We start from the raw sequence: 12,632 nt of genomic DNA, 5'->3' as shown, positions 1-12,632 counted from the left end.
CAATACCTTAGTTCTGTCTAGTACTTAGGTATAATGGTGTGAATAGTTTTACCATAGGCTTGGGTCCGAGGACCATGCAATACCTTGGTTCTGTCTAGCACTTCTATTTTTCTGTAAGTATCTAGTTTCCCCATAGGTTTGAGTCCGAGGACCATGCAATACCTTGGTTCTGTCTAGTACCCAGGTATAATGGTGTGAATAGTTTTGCCATAGGCTTGGGTCCGAGGACCATGCAATACCTTGGTTCTGTCTACCACTTCTATTTTTCTATAAGTATAGGTTTGTCCTCGAACCGCTTTACTGGAGATGATTCCTCCTTGGGTCGGATTATGATCTTTACACGTGGCGTTGATCTCGCCTCCAGCTCAAGGCCCCATCTTTTTCATTTATGAAGCACCCTTTGTCCGTTCGTGTTCCACGCTTGACGCTTCGGTGCGCGAAACGCGCCTTCATTAATGTCCTCGTGAATTAACACGAGTCCAACAGTCTATGGCCTCCTTGGAAATTAGTAGCTTTATTATTAGCCCAGCTGATAATTCTCTTTTCGAATTCTGCATGAATTAATTCTCACCAACCCTCATCCCCTATATAAGGTGGGAGATGGTTTCTCCACAATCCATGAACCTCCCAACACAAACAAAAAGAAAAACACATCCTTTTAGCTCCCCAATCCCTTTTAACAACCCCGTCGGAAGTGTGACTGGAGTTGGCAAATATGAGGCGGCTTTGGGGGTGTGAGGACATCCGTGCCAAGAGCCATTATGGCCGCAGCCCCACTGGGATTCCGGTGCAGCAGAATCTAGGCGTAACCCCGATGGCGCCATACAAGGTGGCCCGGAGGGATGTTGTTAGAGTATCTAACGTCTCTCCTCGGAGCGCACCCTCGACGAAGAAGACGTGCGAATTCATCTCATGGGCGGTGCTCGAGTGTTGCCGTCTCCAACGGCCAACACTCGTGAGAATTGGAGAGAATCAAAGGAACATCATGGGGAAGGTATCCCGGAGCCCCTGCATCTGCTCTTCTCTTTGTTCCAGCTCCGCCGTGCCGAGAAGGGAGTTGTTGGTGGCCTGAAAACAAGATGGCCCTCCCTCTTCCCTGCTTTTTGTGTCAAGCTTCCCATTCTCTTTATACCAATAAAAGCACGGCTTGACACTTCCTTCTGGCTAGTTTTTTTAGGGCGGCTCTACCTGGGCCTCTGATTGTAGAACTAGCTGGTAGGATTAGCTTGTAAATTTGTTTGTGAAACACGCCTGCCTGAGCCTCTGATTATAATTTGTACTGTTTCTATTTATGAAATAATAATATCAAGATTTCTCTTTTCGCTGTCAATGTTTTTTTTTTTTTTTTTTTACTTCGCCAACCTACTGTAAAACGACCACTTAGAACAATCGCCTGGTGCGCCGGCCAGCACCCTAATCCTCCCCACAGACGGCGCCAATTGTAGGGACTCAGTTTGGATTTGACCCTGAGTATGAATGGGTTTTCAGCCCAAACAATAAATTTATAAAGAGTGGGTTAAAGGTTTAGGCACTGGCCGTCGTTCATCAATTATGAACTCTTTTTTATAAAAGATTTAGAGTTTCTTTACAACTGGGAGGATGCTCCTCGGCCATGGCCGAGAAGCCCCTTTTCTTCTCCCCCCCTCTTTACGTTACTTGCTTTTCTTATATAGTCTTCATCTTCCTATCTCCTTCTTCCATTATTAATCATCCATTCACCTCTCTTCTGGCTGTCCGTCCCATCAGAGGCCTTATCGATATTCAAGTGGTTCACTCTGATCAACGTTACCCTGCTAAGGGGTTATATCCCCATTAATGCAGCCAGAGGGGTTAGGTGAATACATTAAGTGTGAATGTGACAGCTTGCTCTGGGCTTGTCCCCTTCCAAAAATTATCCTTAGTATGCGAGGACGAAGAGGTCCTCGGAGTGGGTCAAAAAAGAGGCTTTCCCTAACTTAGCCTTGGCTGGTCAGTCTTCCTCGGCGCTGGCCTTGGGCCTACTACGCGATGGGCTGTGGCTGTCAGGCCCACGGGCCCACATTCCTTTTCCCAACCTTCATATCATCCATACGTTTTTCATTTTTCTTTTTCTCCTCCACACGTTATCCTTCCTTATCCCTATCCCCTTCTTTTATCTTATCCCTGTCCCCTTTCTTTTTTATCTTCTTCCTCATTCAGATGTAGTAGTAAGCTCTCATTCTCTCTTTTTTCTCCAGCGCTCTCTCTCTGTTCTTTTTTTTTTTTTTTACTTCGCTCCNTCCGAAGTAGGAGACAATCTAGGTTTCAGTATTTTTATTTTTATAGCTATACATCCGCTTTGGTTTATTAACCACAGGAGTTTCACTTTTCTTTTCGCAGATCCGCATGCCTTTGCACGTCATTTTCACCTGGTTAACAAAGCGGATTTGGAAACCGTTCTCAGGTCGGACCTTTTCCTGAACGCAACTGATAACCAGGTCAGAGCTGCTCATCAAATCCTCGGATGCGATCCAGCTCAGAAATCATTCCCAGTCCCGAAGCACGTAATTAGAGCTCGTGAGCCTCGACTTACGCAGATTACCGTGGTGGAGGACGGTTTTGCATTTTTCGAGGGTCTTATATACCTGAAGGCATTCCGCTAGCAGATCCCTCCTCATCCCAACAAGTAACGGTGGCCGAGGAAGGACTATCTAAGAAGGCAAGGGAAGTGGTTGAACTGAGTTCTTCTGAGGACGAATATAGTGTATTCAACTTAGCTGATCAGTCCGAGGATCCTTCTGGTGATCTAGGAGACCCTCATTTGTCCAAAGCAGATCTCTGATCCCTAAGAGTTGGTACCCAGGCTGAGATGGGTTTAAAAAGACAGCCCCGAACCAATCTTCTTGACCTGCTAGAAGGCGGTTCCAAGAAGGGTACACCGGAAGAGTCGCAGCCCAGCCCCCAGCACCTTCGCCCCAGATTTTGACTATGCACACCAGGTCATCCTCTGTCCCCACAGTATCAGACCTTCAAACCGAGTCTCATGACCCGAAGAGGAAAAGACCTTCCAAGGGTAAGGAGCCTGTGGATGGGAGCAAATCCCATTCCTCGCCCGAGGAGGGTAGACTTCGCAGGCCTCCAAAGCAACTGAAGCTCGGTGGTCAACGAAAAGGTAAGAAGACTATCCAGTAGTCCGAGGCTCAAGCCTGGCTGCCCGCTGCCATGCTCTATGATCAGCCCCTGATGGATAACGCCTCGATGCGGGAATCTCAAGGAGCCTAGGGGGCTCTTATAGCCAATGCCCTGGAGAAATCTCTTCTTCTTCCCACTGACATGGCCGAGCTAAGAAATATGAGTGGGTCAGAGGTTGTCCTTGACCTTAAGAAATACCTAGGCATGGTGGGTCCTTTGGCACCCATTTACTTTATTCGAATTTTGTCGCTTAGTACCTTCCTTTCTTTTCACGGAGTTACTTGTTTTCATTGGCAAGCTATCCAGGCTCTTTTCAGGTTAGATGAGGAGATCGATGGCCAGAGCAATGCCTTAGCGCAAGAGCGTGACAAGTTCTTGGAAGCTGCTAATACCCTTAAGAAATCTGAGGCCGACCTAAAAAAGGCGGATACCCTACCTGGCTCCCCCTCTACTGTTGGGCAATGAAAACCGTTGTGCCATTCCCCCGACACTATGAGGAAATCTTGAGTCAACCCCTTATTGGAATCAGGAAGACACTGGATGAGACGAATCCTATCGTCCCTTGTCTTCATATAGTACGTCTTATTCCTCAGGTGATGAAGGTTATAGCACCAGTTCACATCGTGGTGAGTCAGTCTCAACCCCATTTTCTTATTCAAGATATCTATACACCCTAATATCCTAAATACATTCACGGCGCACTAGGTAGGAGCCAGGCGAAAATGCCTAAGGTAATTGAGGGTCACTGGCCTCATAGGGATTCTCATCCCTCCCTCTACGAAAGCAACTATCAGGATCACAACTTCACCCTCTCTCCTCTTAATGTACCACTCCCCTTCTTCACAGTACTTCAAACTCACATTATTGGGTATCCCATAGTCGACAATGAATTTGTTCATCATCTCGTTGGACTCAACCAACTTCTTAAACTTACCCATTCCCCAAGGACGACTGAAAGTTCCAAAAGAAGAAAAGGAGAAGTAGAATCAAGGAAATTTGGGGTCACTGGAAGAAGAAGACTTACAGAAATATGACGATTCTCTTCAGGTAGTGTGCAAGTTGAACTAGACTCAAGTCATACGAATCAATGATTGTAAGCACGAAAATGAGGAAACCAGGCGGTTCAAACAGGTACTTATACTCCCCCTTAGGTTCCCCAAATGTAACTGCCTGCTCATAAAAGTAAGAGATCCCCACCGAACGATTACCATCACACCGTTGAAAGTGGGAAACGTGGTGCCGCCAAAATTTAATGTGGGCACACATTAAGTCTTGAAACGCAAAAAAAAAGCGCATCGAGCAGTCGTAAAGTCACCGGCATTAGCACAAACCGAAGTGGGGCGATTCGCCTAGGAGGGCCCGTGGATATCAAAACCCTCCTCCCCGTCCGGGGGAACGTGCAACAAGGTTTTGAGGGGCTATTGTGGGGCCCGTGGGCCTGACAGCCACAACCCATTGTGTAGTAGGCCCAAGGCCAGCGCCGAGGAAGACTGACCAGCCAAGGTTAAGTTGGGGAAAGCCTCTTTTTTGACCCACGCCGAGGACCTCTTCGTCCTCCGCATACTAAGGATAATTTTTGGGAGAGGACAAGCCCAGAACAAGCTGTCACATTCACACTTAATGTATTCACCTAACCCTTCTGGCCGCATTAATGGGGATATAACCCTTTAGCAGGGTAACGTTGATCAGAGTGAACCACTTAAGTATCGATAAGGCCTCTGATGGGACGAACGGCCAGAAGAGAGGCGAATGGATGATCAACAAATGGAAGAAGGAGATAGGAAGATGAAGACTATATAAGAAAAGCAAGTAAAGTAAAGAGGGGGGGGGGGGAGAAGAAAAGGGGCTCCTCGGCCATGGGCCAAGGAGCATCCCCCTAGTTGTAAAGAAATTCTAAATATTTTCTTTTATAAAAAAGAGTTCATGCTTGATGAACGACGACCAGCGCCTAAACCTTTAACCCACTCTCTATAAATTTATTGTTTGGGCTTGTTGGGCTGAAAACCCATTCATACTCAGGGTCAAATCCAAACTGAGTCCCTACAGGGAAAATAATAAAATGAATAAAAAATTCTAATTGAGAAATATTAGCACAATATTTTTACAATAAATTTTAAGTAATGGATTGTTATTAGTTAATATTGGTGAGTAAAAAAATAATTTCAGTGCTGACAACTTTCCACATAAATTTTATTGTAAAAGTATTACGAAAAATGTTGTGGACATAACAGTTCTCATTAAAAAATATAATTGTTAGTAAATTTTATATCATTTAATGAGTACAAATAAATCTATTTCTTACTTATTATGTAACAAGGGTATAATAGTCAATTTATATAAATTACATTTTCTATCCTCTCACTTTTCTTTTCAACAAAACAAAAAAGTTTTCCACCCTCCTGCTTTTCCAACACACACGAGGGAAAACTAAATATTTTCCATCATCTCACTTTTCCACTCCTCTAACCAAACAGACCCTTAGTGAGCAATTGTATCATTTTAGTGGATTGCCTACTTTAGCATTAAAAAAGAATTAAAAAAAAATTTAGTATTACTTTTTTTTTTTTTTTTTTTTTTTTGAGAAACAAACATACTCACAAGAGAGAGAAAAATGAGTTTTAACACAAAAGCACACTACAAGTCCACTCAAAAGCCTAATAAAGAAAAGAAAGGCTGTCAAGTTATCCAATTGGAACAATTCCATTATTTTAATCGACAATACAAGGAAAAATATTTAAATGAAATTTTTTTTGGTAAACATAAGAGATTGCACATATTTAAGTAGTTATTTTTTAAAATAAATTTAACTTGAAAGATTGTGGACTTCTGGATGATTTTTGTATCCTACCTATTGTTTTTTTTTTTTTTTATAGTCAATTTCAAAAATAATTGGATCTAAGGCTTGGTCGTTGCTCTATGTAATTGACATATAATAGTTGTATACCAATTGTATTTGACAAATAATGCCTCCACAAAAGATTCAAGTATACTAGTATTGTCTTCTTAAAAAAAAGTATTCTAACATCGGAAGCAAACAACCATGAGATATGGTTAATTAACATATTACCATCCCTAGTACCTTCTTATTTTATAGATTCTATGTACCTATATTATTTCCTAGCTGTCTCATCCAAAATAGAACAATATCTTGCCTTGCAATTAGTACTCCACCCTTGACAACTTAATGCATCACGTTGTTAATTGCTGTGGATGCTTTACGATAGTGAAATTTGGAAAGCAATTCTTCAAGCCATATAGAAAATTTCACGTGAATGGAACTAATGTGAATGCTGATACATGGAGGTTTGATTTTAAATATAATTAATCGCAGACCTGCGCATTGCGCATGATAAATTTTTTATTTTTTATATATATATATATATATATATATTTATGATTGTTTTATTATTTTGAATAATTTTCAATGTATTACTACTTAAGCCCTCTCAACAGTTGGGCTCTGATATTGAATTTTAAATAATTTTAAATTCAAATTATTTTGAATAATTTTCAATGTATTACTACTTAAGCCCTACCAACCATCATTTAATCGTCATTATAGCAAAAGATCATTTCAAATAACTGGTGGATAATATGAACACCCTACCAATAATATGAGGACTATTTTAGCAAAGCATTTCATTTTAGAGAGACCTGAAGAAATATTCCAGCTTGTGTGAACTTGCAATTTAATAGATAATCCGTTATAATTTGTTAGAAACCAAAAGATAATAAATAAATAAAATTAGCACAACAAAAGATAATATAATCTCAATTTTATAATAGCCATTTCATTAATTGAGAGTTGGACATACTTTACGAAACAATCTAGCTGTAGAACTTGAAATTTAACAGATAATCCGTAATCAACTAGTAGAAAATATGAACAACCTATATAACCAAAAGAAAATATAAAAAATATTTTAGCATATCCTTTTCATTTTATAGTTGTTGAACTTGCAATTTAATAGATATTCCGTAATCAACTGGTAGAAAATATGAACAACCTACACAACCAAATAAAAATATAAAGAATATTTTAGCAAAGCCTTTTTATTTTATTTATAATTAAAAGTTAGAAATACTTGAAAAAAAATCCAGTGTAAAAATATGTAAATTAACAGGTAACTTGTGAGCAATTGGTGGGTAAAATAGTAATCAAAACGGTGACAGGTGTCCATATCATTGAACACCAAGACCTTTTTTTTTATTTAATCTTTTGAAAAATGAACTCAAAAACACATGCAAATACACACTCAAACACTAAAAAAAATATAATATTTTATGTCATCTATCTATAGTGTCTTCCTGCTTGGTAAGTAAGTTCACACAAGTATCATGAGGACCATTTTTCTAAGACTATTTGGAGATTCCTGTCTTTATGCAGTTCCATTAAAAATTAAAATATCACAAGGTAAGACCAACCCAAAAACTTAAACTATAATAGTTTTTTTGACCAACCTCATTCTTTTTAATCTCCCTCCTTTTTTGCTTTTAATCTACCTTTGTTTTTACTCTTTCACTTTGTGTTAAAACCTTCCACTGCCAAGCATGTGAATTTCGGTCAAAAATTCATTAAATAACTTATTGCTCCACAATTGATTTTCTAACTGTTATAATTGCAGTTAACACCTTCTTTTTGAATGAGATCAATAGACAAAAGACCCAAAACAAAACAAGTTTTGTTTTTTGTACTTCGAAATGTATTATGTATATAACCATGTTTTGAAGCTTGGCGTTTGGTAGCAATTATTTCACATAATGGACCTCACAAGAAGACTAAATTACTGAACTTTTTTGAGAATCATCTAAATTATTGAACTTAATGATGTATATAAGGCTATATCCAGGAAATAATTAATTAACCATGTTCTAAGGCGTCAAGATGGTTGTTGAAAAATGTCGTAGACATTAATCTCAATGTTGATTTCTTTTTCCTTAGCTCATCGTGCTTAAATAGTAGTGACATGACATAAGAGGCATAGATTTTAAAAAAAAGTCTACAGTTAATTAAAACTTCTCAATTTGAGGAAAATATTGCACATACAATAGTTTAGGACGTGCCCACTAGGAAAAAAAATATCACAAAAGATCCAAGAAATTTTCCAAGTGCTATGCACAGGAAAGTTAAATCATGGTCCCAAAGAGCAACAAAAAGTTGTTTTCAGGCCCCCTAAAAGTGTTCTTACTTTTCCATAGTGCATTCGATACTCCAAAACCAAAAGTGCAACTTATGTGGTCTCAATGTTCTGCTCTATAGTTGTTGTCCAGCAAACCTCAGTTTGGCAGGAATATTGTGGGAAAAATAATGAAAGAAGCCAATATAAGTGCATCAACCAACCATAAAAATGGATTTTCAATTCCAAATTTTCAATAAATGATAAGCTATTCCAAGTCCAATCAAAGATAAGTTGCAAAACAACAGGGCTCTGAACATTTACATTTCAAGTTATTTCCAATCAGTCAGTGGGCACGGTTGCCTAAGGTGGAAGGTACAATTTCACCACAACTAATTGGGTATTAATCCCACCAATAACCTATTTCATAAATTAAAACCCCCCTTAAGCATAAAAATAAGATAAAGAAGAGAGAAATGGTAAAAAGGAAAGTATAAAATGGAAGAACCTAGGAAAAGTCCTACTATGGCATTGTGCCAACTTGCAAAAGAAAATGCAAAGGTATAAACATTGTGTTGAGCATTTTTCTTAAGGTTCTGTTAGTTTGAAAAAACAATGTAAAAGACAATTGCTAACCAAAAAAAAAAAAAAAAAAAACAAAACAAAAGTAGTCCCAACTGGCTAAACAGGTATATGCAATTAGACAAAAAGTTATTGTATTTGTGAGTGCAAACAGTGAGTGAATTCCATTGGTTAAGCAAGTTAAGGACAATGTAAGTTTTGATCTCTCAACAATCAAAGTTCTTTATTCATAATTGAAGGGCTTGGTTTACTCCATCTCAAATTCTCCAGAATTCAACTTTAAGGTTTTGGACAATTGTTATGTCCATATTTGCTCGTGATCTTGGATAAACCTGTCTGCACCGATTGGTCTTGGACGACCCACAGCAACCCAAATTCTTGGGCCAATAATAAAGATTCAATTTTGAATGTGTGTTTGTTTTCCTTGTAATCTCAAAAACTGAGTTGTGTGTTTAAAACCAAGTAGCAAACCACTACTACCAATCCATATAAATCAAAAGACAAACTATTGGCAGTATTTCTGCAACTTTTGTTAGATAGTGCACCAATTAAAAACCACAGCAACCATAACAATCATCCACACCACACCATGAAAAAGGCCGTAACAAATGTAAAAAGCGAAACCAAAAACATCGAGCAAAATAATGGAGCACAAAAAGAATTGGGGTTTAGAGATACCTCAACCAAATCAGCTAGGTTCCATAAGTATTTATATACTGTGAGGAGAGGAAGATAGCAAGGAAGGAACTCAGATAAACGGCCGTTACTGTGAAACCGTAGAGCAAGAAGGTGGGGAGATTTTCAGACTCTTTGGTTGTCCTTGAAACCATTACTGTGAAACGTAGAGCCGAAGCGTAGTGCTGAACTCTCTAGTGGTCCTCAAGCTTTGCTTCTCACGCACAACCCTTCAAGGTTCCATGGTTTCAAATCTTTCCTTTAAGTTGAAAAGGCCTTGGGCTGGGCTTTATGGTGAAAGTAAATAGATAAAGAGTGGGCTGTGATTTATTATACAGATTTATTATAGGGCTGAGATTTATTATTTTGAAATTTGTAAAAATTGTAGGCAAAAAAGAAAAGAAAAAAGGATTGGGATGACATGGCTGTTAACATGGCACAACGTGAGTGCAACGACATTAAATGCTACGCTTCAATTTTTAGTAATATATTGATTGATTGATTGATAACTTGTACAATTGCCTTTCCTTCTTGATATTTTAAAACTGAAGTTTTTCATGCACCAAGAACAACTGTGTCGGAAATTGAAACCTGCATATTGTTCGGCTGTTTCGCACCTAGAACCATGTATGACCCGACTCTTTGGCCTTTCATGAAATGTTCAAAAAAATAATTATTCATGTCCCATACTCTATCAAAGTTTGGATCAAATCCATAAAACCCAAACTTTCTGAAGAATTGACAATGTTAGATCTGCCATTCTCATGTACAATCACAAGAAATTATAAATTATAGAGTTAGGAAATAAACAATTACCAGAAAACTGTAAAATTAAAAAAAAAAAAAAAATTTGTTGGTGGTGGCTATAGAAGCAATTGACCCAACTACAAAAACTCAACCATAGAAGCAATTGACCTAACTGCAAGAACAATATTATGTTTTTTTTTTTTAATTTTATAAAACATAACTTTTAGATCTTTTTTTTTTTGATTAATTTATCCATATTTTTAACAGAGATAAGTAACAGGAGACTAACGGACTTTACCTCAAGTGGATAAAGTTACACTTTTGGTAGGCAAAGTGGCTTCGGGTCAAATCATAGGTGGGTTTAGTGTAATTTCTCCTTTATATTACAAGCAACTTGAGCTTCCTAAAATCGAGTTTCACGTAAACTTTTAAATTATAAAATACTAAATTAGCCTCTACCACCATACCACATTTTTTTGGAACTCGATTTTTATAAACTCGAGTTCTATGTAGAACTCAAGCTTCATAAACTAGACTTTCAAAATAGTGGTATAGTGCTAAATATTTCTTAAACTATGGTAAATTGCTAAATATTTTGTCCAAAAATGGTATTTGGCCATTTTGACCCCAAATTGGAAACTAAGGTAAACTTTAGTGAGCAATTGCATCATTTTAGTGGATTGCCTACTTTAGCATTAAAAAAGAAGTAAAGTTTTTTTTTTTTTTTTGGAGAAACAAACACACACACAAGGGAGAGGACAATGAGTTTTAACACAAAAACACATCACAACTCCACTCAAAAGCCTAGTTAAGAAAAGAAAGGCTGTCAAGTTATTCAATTAGAACAATTCCATTATTTCAATCGACAATACAAGGAAAAATATTAAAATGAAAATTTTTTGGTAAACATAAGAAAGTGCATATATTTAAGTAGTTATTTTTTAAAAATAAATTTAACTTGAAAGATTGTGGACTTCTGGATGATTTTTGTATCCTATCTATTGTTTTTTTTTTTTTTGGCTGAGAGTATCCTACTTATTATTTTACTTTTGTTGTTAGCCTGTACGTACATGCCATGCAGTTATGCTTATCAAAAAATGCTTATGCGGTTATGCGGTCAATGTCAATTTTCAATTTTTTTTTTTTTTGGAGAAACCATGTCAATTTTCAATTAATATCACATAATACGCTTTATTGAAAGATTTATTTCAACCGAAAACAGGGAGATCATCATATTTTCGAAATCAAATCATATCTTTTGATTCTCAAAAAAAAAAAAAAAATCAAATCATATTTTCGGAGTGATTAATTATTCAAAAGTGGTCGCTATAAATTGAAACTTTATTAAATAAAATAAAAAAAAGGAATGATACTCGTGACTAATTTCTTTTTCTTTTTTTCTTTTAGAAAGGTATATTCATGACTAATTTAATAAGCCGTTTTTACCTCAACAACAAGTCCATCTTTACAGTTATCTTAAGGTGTGTTTGTTTGAAGGTTATGATAGATGAAAAACTTTTGAGCGAAAATAGGAAGGAAAACTTTTTTGGAGCGTGTTTGGTTGAGTGGGAGAAAAGAATAGGGGCAGCTTAATGTATTTGGGGGCCTAAGGCAAAAACTAGAATTGAAGCCTTTTATATATTTAAATATGATTTTTTTTAAAATTTAAATTCAATTATCTTATTTTAGATATAAAATTACTACTAATTAACATGAACCACGTAGATTTTTTTTTTTTTGAAAGTCTATAGAAAAAAAATTTGACAAAACATTTCACATCTATTGACGTGGCAGATTGATAATTTGATAGTGGTAAGTAAAAAAGTGATGTTAATGGTGAACTTAGATAAAAACTAGTAAAAGTTTGTCAATTCAACTTGTAAAAAATGTTGTGATTTTCTTTTTTGTATTGCTCTTTTTTTTTAGAAGCTATATTCATAATATTTTCATAACAAATTTTAGGTGTTAATTTGTTATCAGTTCTAATTTGAACTCACCATTGGAATTAATTTTTTATCATCAATAATACCGTGTAACAACTTATCTCTTAGGATTTATTTTGAAAGTGTTGTGAAAAATGTTGTGAATGTAACATTTTTTTTCTTTTTTTCATTTGATAAAAAAATATTATTTTATTCATTGACTAATATTTGGACTTAATTAATACTATTATAATATTTTAAAAAACCTCTATTGATTAAAATTTGGAGGCTTTTTTTTTACTTGAGGCCTTAGGCGACCGCATCGGTTGCTTTATATATAGAGTCGGCACTGGAAAGAAAAATAAATAATAGGACTCAAGTATTTTTTTTGGGGCTCACCAAAAAATTTTCTATCCAAAATGAGAGAAAACAAGAGAGA

This window comes from Quercus suber, unplaced genomic scaffold, assembly GCF_002906115.3.
Source record: "Quercus suber isolate HL8 unplaced genomic scaffold, Cork oak 2.0 scaffold_106, whole genome shotgun sequence".
Taxonomy (NCBI): Eukaryota; Viridiplantae; Streptophyta; class Magnoliopsida; order Fagales; family Fagaceae; genus Quercus; species Quercus suber.
The sequence above is the reverse complement of the archived record's forward strand: the minus strand, read 5'-3'. Positions refer to the sequence as shown.